The sequence below is a fragment of the Quercus robur genome, chromosome 7, assembly GCF_932294415.1.
Source record: "Quercus robur chromosome 7, dhQueRobu3.1, whole genome shotgun sequence".
Taxonomy (NCBI): domain Eukaryota; kingdom Viridiplantae; phylum Streptophyta; class Magnoliopsida; order Fagales; family Fagaceae; genus Quercus; species Quercus robur.
This window is the reverse complement of record NC_065540.1, coordinates 25,174,000-25,185,742: the sequence shown is the minus strand read 5'-3', so window position 1 is coordinate 25,185,742 and position 11,743 is coordinate 25,174,000.

Below are 11,743 nucleotides of genomic sequence, written 5' to 3'. Positions count from 1 at the left end.
CATTATATGTTAGTAGTTGACATTAAAGCACGCAGTAGCAAAGAAGAAGTCTTTAGAAGCAGCGAAGAAGTCGACAATATTTTTAACAATACTTTCATGACAAATCATTACTCATAACAAGACTTGACAGAGAATATATATATATATATATATATATTATTTCTACCAAAAAAAATATATATTATTCCCTCTTTAGTCATTTCACTCTAAAATCGGCCCCACCTACCGATTCTTTTATTTCTCTATCTTCTCTTTCTTACGTATTCCCTTATCTTCCTTTTTGTCCTATCTCTACCAAATCCCAATATTCCCACATCCCAATTCCTAAATCCCATCTCAGTTGTGTATTCAAAATTTTCTTTCAAGTTCCCTTCTTCTTTTTAGCTTTTTAGTTCTCTAAACAGTCTAGACTCTCTCTTCTTCCTAATGGTAGCTCTCCCGTTATAGTCAGTTCCAAAGAGTGCCTCTACTTGTGCTATAGAATTCTCTTCAAGAAACGCTTGAGCTAATCTCTTTTCTAGAAACTTTCAGAGACAAGAATAAAGCTAAAGGAGAGATAGTGGCTTTGAGGATTGACCAAAAAAAAAGAAAAAGAAAAAAAAGGGCAAGTTGGCGCGTCGGAGGAGCGTCGCCGTGTTGCTGCGAGTCCGGTGCGGGTGTGGTGGCCCTGGAGCCGCACCCGTGCTTTTTAGACTCCCAGCAGTTGTGTTTCTTTATCTTTTGTTTTGTTTTGTTTTTGTTTGTTTGTTTTGTTTTATTTTTTTTTTTGTTTTTGTTTGTTTGTTTGTTTTGTTTTGTTTGTTTTGTTTTGTTTTGTTTTGTTTTGTTTTGTTTTGTTTTGTTTTGTTTTTTTTCTTTTTTTTTTCTTTTTTTAAGGTTTAGATTCAAAAGGAAGCAGGGAACTGTGAGAAGCGGTCTGATCATGGTTCTCAGAATCGTGAGGTCCGACTGTGATTTGCATGGGTCCTTGTTTTTTTTTCCCATAGAGCGGTTCTTGAGACTAAAAGAACCGCAAAAATGAGCGGTTCGAGGTTTTCCTAGTTAGACCGTACGGTCCGGTCCGGGTTTCAAAACCTTGCTTATAACTAGTATGTAACATGTGTTTAAGCACATAAATAATAAATTATAGTGGTGCTATTGATATTAATTTAAATTATTAATTATTGTTGAGGACTCTTTTTTCACCCCACGTGGCACTACTTCATTGGCAACCCATGCCACATCAACATATTATTGATTTTTTGGATAAATCTATTTAAAACCCAAAATAAGCTCATATTTCATTCAATTGCATGGATTGGGCTCACATGGCCTGTGAGATCCTTACTTTAAGAGGCAGATTTATGGCCCACATTCCCTTTTCGTTAATTGGGATCATAACCCATGATATCATCAACATCAACATATGGATCGGGCTCACACAATGAATCAAAACTCACGGCCCATATTACCTCTCTCATATTCATGACAAGCGGCTTCTTCAAAAAGAGCCCATATTTACACAAAATGACAACAAAACCTGAGGTACATCATCTCATTTTCGGCTTATGATCCAAGCTCATAAGTTTCTTTGGGGAAACTTTGGGAGTCATGGTTTGGAGGGCCAAGAGGTATGTTTAGTAAAGCTCCAACGGTTTAAAGTTGATAAAAAAGACATGTTTCTTGGCGTGTCTTCTCCAACTCCTTGAACTCTGATGAGTCCGTGTGTAGTGAGTAGCATATGGTAAGCATCTCTTATCACATAGCACTTAAAATGATAAAATTCCCCATTACTCTTTTCCTAAAACTTAATATTCATCATGTGACAAATACTCAATATCTCCAGCTATCTAATTGCTGAGAAAATAACTATTCATTCAAACCCCAGCTGTTGCTATATAAATTTAGAAATTTCATTATATTATTCTACATAAATCTTATTACTACTTTCAGTTAAAATCCAACTTAAACACATGGCCTAATCTGATTGGCTATCCTTAGTCTCCAACTATATATAAAATATTCATAATATCTCCAATACTCAGCTATTGTTTGCCATAATTAGACCATATATTTCTTTGCCAACTGCTAGAGCAGAGCATTAAATACTCTTCTTGCTCACCAAAATTATGTCACAACACAATGAGACCTTGACTAAACCTTTAATGTTTCATTAACTTTCAACCAATCCTTCTATTACTTGCTAAAAATGTGTTGTAATAGAACCTTGGACCAAAAATACAAACACCCAAAAAAGGAAATATTTCCAGCAGAACCCTAGCAGTGTATTCAACACTTGAAACCTGGCTGGAAGTGATATCATTAGCCATTTAATGCTTAAATCCCAACAACCAGCTGCTATACCCAAAATAGCAAGATACCCTTGAAAGAGATCTTACCATTTTCAGCCAAATCCATGAAAAAAAAAATGCTAAATGTCCTCTCCAGCAGTCTGAAATCACCCAGTTGACCTCATCTGCTTCTGCCCAAAGTAACAGCTGTCTTATGACAACCATGACAGCTTTTTTTAGAACAGATGTAACAATTGACCCAGCAGCCTTAGCATTATTGATTTTCCACATTTGGCTAAAACCAAAACCAACTAAAGTAACCATCTTTTTCTTGCCAAAATACCTTCCCTTTCTGTTAATCTTTCCCCAACAGCTTTTACCCAAAACAGCAAGAACACCTTAAACCTAAACATACCATTTTTGGCCGAATCTTAGGATGGATTCTCTGAAGATTCATTGCTAGTTGGGACAGATTTTGGCTAAGATTATTTGATAAATACCTCCTTAAACTCAGCTCAAAATAGAACCCCCCCTCCCCATCAACACCTCAAAAGGAGGGACACCAATGGAGAAGAACAACTCTCTCATGAAACTTCTCTATTCTCTCTTCCTCTAATAATCTTCTTAAGCTCTTAATTAGGTTCTGAGTTTTTTAATTCCCAAATTAGAAACTAAACCCTCTAGCCCTTAACCTATGAATGCCCTTCATAAGCCTTTATACATCCTTCAGCAGTAAATTCCAGCGGCTTTGCTAAACATACTACAACACTATTACTCTCTTATACTCATTATCTCACTCTCCATATTTTGAAAATACATATATCTTGCTGCCCATATCTCTAAACATCTCTTTCTTCACTTCTCTTACACAATCTCATACACACTTACTACACCATTACATATAACACAGCACAACTCTTTTAAGTTCCACTCTCATAATCTCTCACTTTGAAATTCTACTGTTTTGCTGCCTATAAACACATCTCAATACTCTGCTCCACCTATCTTATAAAAGCCCTTCTCATGGAAGGCACAAACTTCTAATATTGAAGCCCTTCTCCTAGAAGGCACCAAGATCTCATATCAAAGCCCTTTTCATGGAAGGCACAAACTTCTAATATTGAAGCCCTTCTCCTAGAAGGCACCAAGATCTCATATCAAAGCCCTTCTCATGGAAGGCACAAATTTATCTTACATAAAGCCTTTCTCTTAAAAGGCACAAGTACTCCATACAAAAGCCCTTCTCACAGAAGGCAACGCTATACATAACTTCACAACAACTAAAAGAGCATTGTCAAAGGGGAAAACTCATTTAAGTGCATGATAAGACAGAGAAGCTTAACCAACCCCTACACACAGCTGGGCATACTTTCTGTCCCTCCAGTTGCACTCATTTTTCCCCTTTAATCTTGAAGTTATCATGGCAAGTTGCCCCTCTACCGCTAGAGTCATTTTGTTGGGATGCTGTCTACTCACTGATGCTACACTGCTGGGGCTGCAAACCATCAGAGATAAGTGACTTTGCTTTCATATCTTTAAATTTACATCATTGAGTACGTGATTATTTCAAATTTAAATACATTTTATTTTATTCCAACAACTATTACAACTATTAACCAAGGCTTAAACTCATTTAAATGCATGATAAGAGGGGCAAGCTTAACTAGCCTCTACTGCTGGCATTCTGGTGGAATCCTATCAGCTTACTGATGCTACACAGCTAGAGCTATAAACCATACAAAGATAAGTGACTCTGCTTCCATATCTTTAAATTTACATCATTGAGTACATGATTACTTTACCTCTAAATAAATACTACTTCAACTGTTATTACAACTACTAATCAAAGCTATAATATCAAACACATATTGTATATTTATTCGACCATTATCGTGATTCTTAGACTTTGGCTTTGATGGTTTTGTAGGCTTAAAAATACATTGGTAGCCATTGGTTCATGTGGCCCAATGTTGAGTTACGGAGGCAACTCCCCAAAAGAACTCGGGCCTAGTAAGGCCATCCCTCCAACGGACCACACGTGGTTGGGCAACCAAAAAAGGCCCCCGAACAATTATATAGGACATTAGTTCGACTAGGACATTTGGAGGTACTAAAATGATTTTCTTTTGCAATTTTAATGATATTGGTTAAGCCAAGTTTCTCATTACACTAGTGGTAAGTATATAATTTTGAAAATCACCGTTGGACGCTATATATACAAATGTTAATTCACTATCATTATCCGTGAAATTCTACTAAGGGAATTTTTGGATACGGCGTTTCAAAGCAACGTCTGCGTTTGGCGTCCACAGTCCATGGGCCCCATGGCTACGGTAGCCAAAAATCATGCCCAAGACTGAAAAATGCACTGTTCACGGGACTCACAAATCTCTTTTTTCAGCAAAATTTTCATTAAAAATGGGTTCCATGGCACTATTCACACATTTAAAAATTATTTTGCTACAGTATTTTTAGTTTTCAGCAATAAGCGATATCTAAACGGACCCTAAATATAACGCAAAATAAAAGAATAAATTGGTGCAAATGTGTCTCCTAAATTGAATGGGGACAGGTGTATGAGATTGTTTAGCTCAATTACAATTTGTTACATTCAAAATCTTCACATACAAAATATCTAAATAGAAACAGTATAAAAAATATACTTATTAGTTTAGAAAAAAAAATAACAGCAAAAATCTAATTTTGATTCTAATCAAATATTCTCAAAGCTTTGGTTATATATATATATATATATATATATATAGAGAGAGAGAGAGAGAGAGAGAGAGAGAGAGAGAGAGAGAGAGAGAGAGAGAGAGAGAGAGAGTTACACCTGGTATAAATTTTGACAAATCCACCGTTAGATTAAATTATCTTTGTATATTCTCCATACTTGCAAAATTTTAAGGTGATCAAAGATCAATAGCCATGTCATCAATCAATTGTTTAAATTCAAGTTTTTGTAGTTTGAAATAATGCATAGAAGATTAGTGATCGGATCGTAAATTACATCTAATTGGCATGTATGTTAAGAACATATAGAACATGTAATTCAACAGTTGGATTTTCAAAATATGAATTTAATAATAAATTATTGAGTGGTGTAACACTACTTAGAGTTATACCTGGTGTAATTCTAAGCAATGTTATATCAACTAATAGTTTTTAATTAGATGCAAATTTTGACAAATTCACCGTTTGATTAAATTGTCTTTGTATATTCTCTATGCTTGCAAAATTTTAAAGTGATCAAAGATCAATAGTCATGTCATTAATCGATTGTTTAAATTCAAATTTTTGTAGTTTGAAATAATGCATAGAAGATTAGTTTATGGATCAAATGGTAAATTACATTTGGTGGCATGAAATTTGGCATGTATATTAAGAATATATAGAACATGTAATTCAACTGTTGGATTTTCAAAATATGAATTCAATAATGAATTATTGAGTGGGGTAACATTGCTTAGAGTTACACCAGGTGTAACTTGAACTTAACCCTATATATATATGTACATATTACCTAGGTTTATTTATATTGGACTCATCATTTTCTATACTGAATTAATTCACTTGGCACAAAAAAAAAAAAAAAAAAGATTCTATAGGACATGTGGCTTAAAATTAAACTCTAATTGAAATCTAATTTTTACACTTACCTAGTCGTAGACCTAAGCATTGATATAGTTATTTTTTTTATTGAATTAATATATTATAGATTACATATTTTTAAAAAGTCAGTGTGTTATTTCAAATTATTTTTTAAATTACAACGTATGAAATAATCCCACAATATATATCCCTTTTAATTCATAAATTACATGATTACTTGTATTATATGGTAAAATAAGGCCAACCCATTCATCATGACATTGCAGAATCATCTAAATATAATCATACAAAACCCCCGTTTGGTTGAATGTGTAAGATTGAGTGCTTGCCGTAAAGTGAAGGACTTGGTTCCTAAGTATTTCTTAGTGAAAAAGCCAAAGTTTGTATGGAGAAAATTTTCTCAAAGACCGTACATACAAAGTAAGAAGAAAGAAGTGGTTATTTGTTTTATGACTGTTTCAGCTATTTCTATCAATATTAATAATTTTGAAGTTTTGAAATCGTGAAAGACATGAAGAGCAAAAAAAGGGGAGATAGAGAGGAGGTATGAAGGAGTGATTAACTTATATAAGGAGAGGAAGAGACGAAGGAGGGAGAGAGAGAGAGAGAGACAGAGGACTATTTTAGCAAAACATTTCATTTTAGAGAGACCTGAAGAAATATTCTAGCTTGTGTGAACTTGCAATTTAATAGATAATCCGTTATAATTTGGTAGAAACCAAAAGATAATATAAAAATTGTGGGGTACAGAAATTTAATAAGGTGATAATGCTATGTGTCATACCCAAGGCCGAGGAGGCCAGTACAGTTCCAAGGAGCCCATACGCTAAGACGGTAAAGCCAGGGAGGTGAGCCATTGCCACGTCAAGGGCATATTACTAGAGGGGGGGCCACATTGTAGAGGAAGAGTTTCAGAGAGGGGGTTAGCCCCTGACGTGATTGGAGGGATGGTGGCTGCCACCACATTGATTGGACCTCACCAAACCCTCTGGCCGCATTTATGTGGAGAAGACCCCTAAACATTGCTGTCTTAGTTGCTGCAACTCACAGAAGACTGGGAAGGGCGTCTGATGGGACAATCACTCAAGTAATGGCCTACATAATCAACAAATGGAAGGCCAGGATAAGCAAAATGAGCATATATAATGTGAGAGATCCTAAAGGGAATAGGGGACCAGGAAATCTATAAAGAAAAGACTGTAGCAAGAAGAACTGAAATTGTATCCAAGTCTAAAAGAAATATATTCAAGAACCACTCTCCTCGGAGTTCGCCGAGGAAGGCTTTCTTTGCATAGAGCTTGTCTTTCTTTGCTTTCTTACTATCTTTAATCCACTGTGTGCATTGCTTGATCCATTGAAACCTAGTTTTTAAGCCCATTCTCTACAAATTCATTGTGTTGGGCTCTTTAGGCTTGAATCCTTCTACCTTTTGGGCTCAGGAACCAAAACGCCGCCCTTACAAAAATTATTTTACCACACCAAAAGATAATATAAAAATATTTAGAATAGCCTTTTCATTAATTGAAAGTTGTACATACTTGACGAAACAATCTAGCTTTTGAACTTGCAATTTAATAGATAATCCGTAATCAACTGGTATAAAATATGAACAACCTACACAACCAAAAGATAATATAAAAAATATTTTAGCATGACCTTTTCATTTTATTTATAATTGAGAGTTACACATACTTGAAGAAACAATCCAGCTTAAAAACATGAAAATTAACAGGTAACTTGTGAGCAATTGGTGGGTAAAATAGTAATCAAAACGGTGTTAAATGAAAATTCTTAAACCAACCTCCTTTTTTTTTAATCTCCCTCTGTTTCTACTCTTTCACTTTGTATTAAAAGCTGCCACTGCCTATTTTATAATTGCCCTGAATTCTCACCTACACACTCTATATGCTTTTTTTTTTTCTTTCTTTTACAATTCAAAAATTATGAACCCAAGAAAGACAACTTGAGGACCCTTATATTTTGCACTATTTTATTCCCTTTAACTTTTACTCTCTCCTAAGCTGTCCATTTAACTGATCAATGACATTATTCAACCTCCTAGAAATTCAAGCTCTAATTGGTTTCTTTGAAACAATTCCAGAAGTAGAGTATCTCTTCATGAAATGTTTTGTCTTAATTCTCATTTCTCAGTGAAATTATAGAAAGACATTTGATTACACCCACCTAAAAATCATTTCAAATAACTGGTGGATAATATGAACGGTCTACACTACCAAAAATAATATGAGGACTATTTTAGCAAAACATTAAAATTTATTTATAACTGACGTTTTGATACCTGAAGAAATATTCTAGCTTTTGTACTTGTAATTTAATAGATAATCCATAATAAATTGGTAGAAAAACTGAACAGCCTACACAACCAAAACATAATATTAAAATTATTTTAGTGTACCAAAAGAGAATATAAAAATATTTTAGCATAACATTTTCATTTTATTTATAATTGAGAGTTGGACATACTTGAAGAAATGATCCAGATTTATTTACAATGGGATTTCATTCAACAATGCCATATTTCTTTTGGTTACATAAACTATTCTGAGTATGTGCAACTATATCAAGCTCTGACCGCTCGCATATTTGTTTTTTGTCAAGAAGTACTACTACTGCTGCCTCCATAGTGGCAATAGCTCTGAATCTATACACTTGTGGACCAAGGAGACACATGGCTAATGTACTTCAGTTACTTATCGTGTGTTACAAAAGTTTATCACCATGGTAGGCCCTTAAGGTATATATTGATGCTATAAGAGCTGGAGGATAGGTTTGGGTATTGGCGAAGGAGTTTGATAATTGTTCTTTTGTTTGATGAAAAGGAATGCAAACTAAGTAGTTCATAGTGTTAGTATAGTGGTTTGTTGTAGGGAAAAAAGACTTTTGTACTATTTAGTTGGTTTGTATATTTTCTTTTTCTAGAATATATGGTGGCATTAAATAGTCTGAAATTTTAATTAGTCGTGTGAATTTGAGTTGAAATTTCATTAAATAACTTATTGCTCCACAATTGTTTTTCCAATTGCTATAATTGCAGTTAACACCTTCCCTTTGAATGAGATCAAAATTGTTGGCTTGGAAAGTATGAAACAAAAATGCCATGAGCATAGCAACAGAGATGTGCCTAGTCCTTCTCTAGTGTTATTGCTCAAGGCACCTTTTGAGGGAACTTTGCAAGAGAAATATAACTACATAGGGCTAATTGAACATTTGATAGAAGTGGAGACAAACAACAAAGTCAAAACTCTAATCCAATTATCGTGGGTATCAATCTACGCTGACACAGAACATTTGATAGAAGTGGAGACAAACAACAAAGTCAAAACTCTAATCCAATTACCCTGGGTATCAATCTACGCTGACACAGAAAATTTGATACAAATATTTGGCATTGTAATACATACACAGATTTCTCATCCCACTATCACAAAGGAAAGTTGCTACAATATTGAAAACCCTAATCAAATTACCTTAGGTATCAAATTACACGGACACAAATATTTGGCATTGTAATACATACATAGATTTCTCATTCCACTTTCACAAAGGGAATTTGGAAAATTTCTTCAGCTGCAACAATATTGATTTATATAACATTGCCCTATTTTTCACACACCACACGAATTAATCTGAGTCGCACTAAAGTTGTTGGAGTCACACAGGATAAGACCCATTCCAAAAACTCAAGATGAACAGACCATAAAGAGGTAAAGCTCCAATTAAAAACTATCTACACCACAACACAAAAGAGGCAGTAACAAAGTGTAAAAAGGGAATAAAAAACATCAAGTAAAAGAATAGAGCACAAAACAAATTGGGATTTAGAGATACCTCAACTGAATCATCCAGCTTTTGTCAGTATTTATATATTGTGAGGAGAGGAGGAAGGAAGACAGAGAGGCTGCCGTAAGAAGGTGGGGAAGGGGAAGGAACTAAATCTAACACGGTGAAACAAAACGTGGGGAGACTAGAATTTTAAATCGTGCAACAAAAGGGAAGGAAATACAGAAAGTTGTAACTGTGATTTTCAAAGGTTTTTCGGTGAAAATACAGAAAGCTATAGCCGTGATTTTCAAAGGGTTTTTGGTTGAAAAGGCTTGAGTTTGGGCTTTATGGTGGAATTAAATTTATAAGAAGTGGGCTTTATGGTGGAATTAAATTTATAAGAAGTGGGCTTTATGGTGGAGATAGGTTGGAAATTATTTTAATTTTATTAGTAATTTAAAATTGATAAAAACTATTTTAAAATTGTAGGACAAATTTAGAAAAAAGGATTGGAATGACATAGCTGTTGACGTGGTTTAACGTGAGCGTAGCCAAGATCTCAATGAATTTTTGCAAAAGAATTTTGAAAAACTTGATTTGAGGCTAAAAGGAGTTTTAAGTGGTAGCTCCCAAGTTAGCATTGTTTTCTATTCTACTAAACCTAAAACTTCCTCTCCATATGGCAGAACTGCTAATGAAGAAGAAGATGATACTAGATCTGTGTCTCCATCTGGTTATGATTTTCCTCCTATTGAAAACCCTGCTTTCCAAGGTCAATTAAGAGTTTTGAATGTTTTAAATGAAAGTTTTGAAATTGATATGGTTTCCTTGTTTAATAAATTTATTTCTGCTAAAAACAGAGATAAAAGGAAATATTACCTAAGTACTTTTACTCAGTCTGAAAAAGACTGTGTTAAAAGGAAATGGAAAGAAAAGATGAATTAATTGAAAAAACATATTTTGTTTTTTGATTTTCTTGAAAACTATTATGTTCCAAAAGATGAAGTTTCAAAAAATCATTTGAATGTGATAAAAAAAATCAAATTTTGTTAAAGAAGATAAAACCATTGTTAGGTCTAGTCATCCGCCTCTTGAGACAATTTTGATAAATTGTAAGAAGACTAATGTTAAGGCCTCTCCTTTCAAACTTGCTGATGATCAAACTCCTATTACTAGTATTATTGAACAAAACAATTTTACTAATGAATCCTTGCATATTATTGGTCAACAACTTGACCGTATTGAAGAAAAAATTGTTGAAAAAACCCCTGTTTCAAAAACTGAGAAACCCTTGATTGATTTACCTAGTCAAGATCAAAAATTGAAGTTTAAAACTTCTCAAGCTAAAACTCTTGACATTGTTGAGAAAATACTTCTAAAAGTGCTGCTTGTACTATTTCAAGAAATGAAAAAGAAATTGTTTCTGATGAAAACACAAATTCTAATTCATTATCTTCTATTTCTGCAAAAAAAGGTTTTTGATGATGATTTACCAAAAATTAAAAGATTTGTTGGAAACTCCAAACCCATGTCTTTTACAAAAAATTGGTATTCAAAACCTACTCCTCCTGATATGCAGTTTGAAGAAAGATCTTTTCAAACAAAATTTTCTGTTTCTGTTGATAAAATTTATGAATGGAATATTGATGGTTTGTCTGAACAAGAAATAATTAATAAAATGGGTCATATGTCTATGGTTGGAATTGCTTATATTAATAACCATAATCTTGATCACCTTGAAATTGTTGACCTCCTTGTTATTGGTTTTTCTGGTACTCTTTGTGGATGGTGGGATTCATATCTCACAGAAGATTCCAGAGAATCTATTAAGCATGCTGTTAAAAAGAATGATGAAGGTCTGCCTATTTTTGATGAAAGTATTGGCAAAGGTATACCTGACGGTGTCAATACTTTGGTCTATACTATTCTCAAACATTTTGTTGGTACTCCATCTAATATTTCGTCTCGAATTTTTGATTATTTGAACAATTTGAGATGTCCTACTATGTTTGATTACAAATGGTACCAAGATGTTTTCATTTCTAGAGTAATGCTCCGGAAATATTGCTACAAGCCTT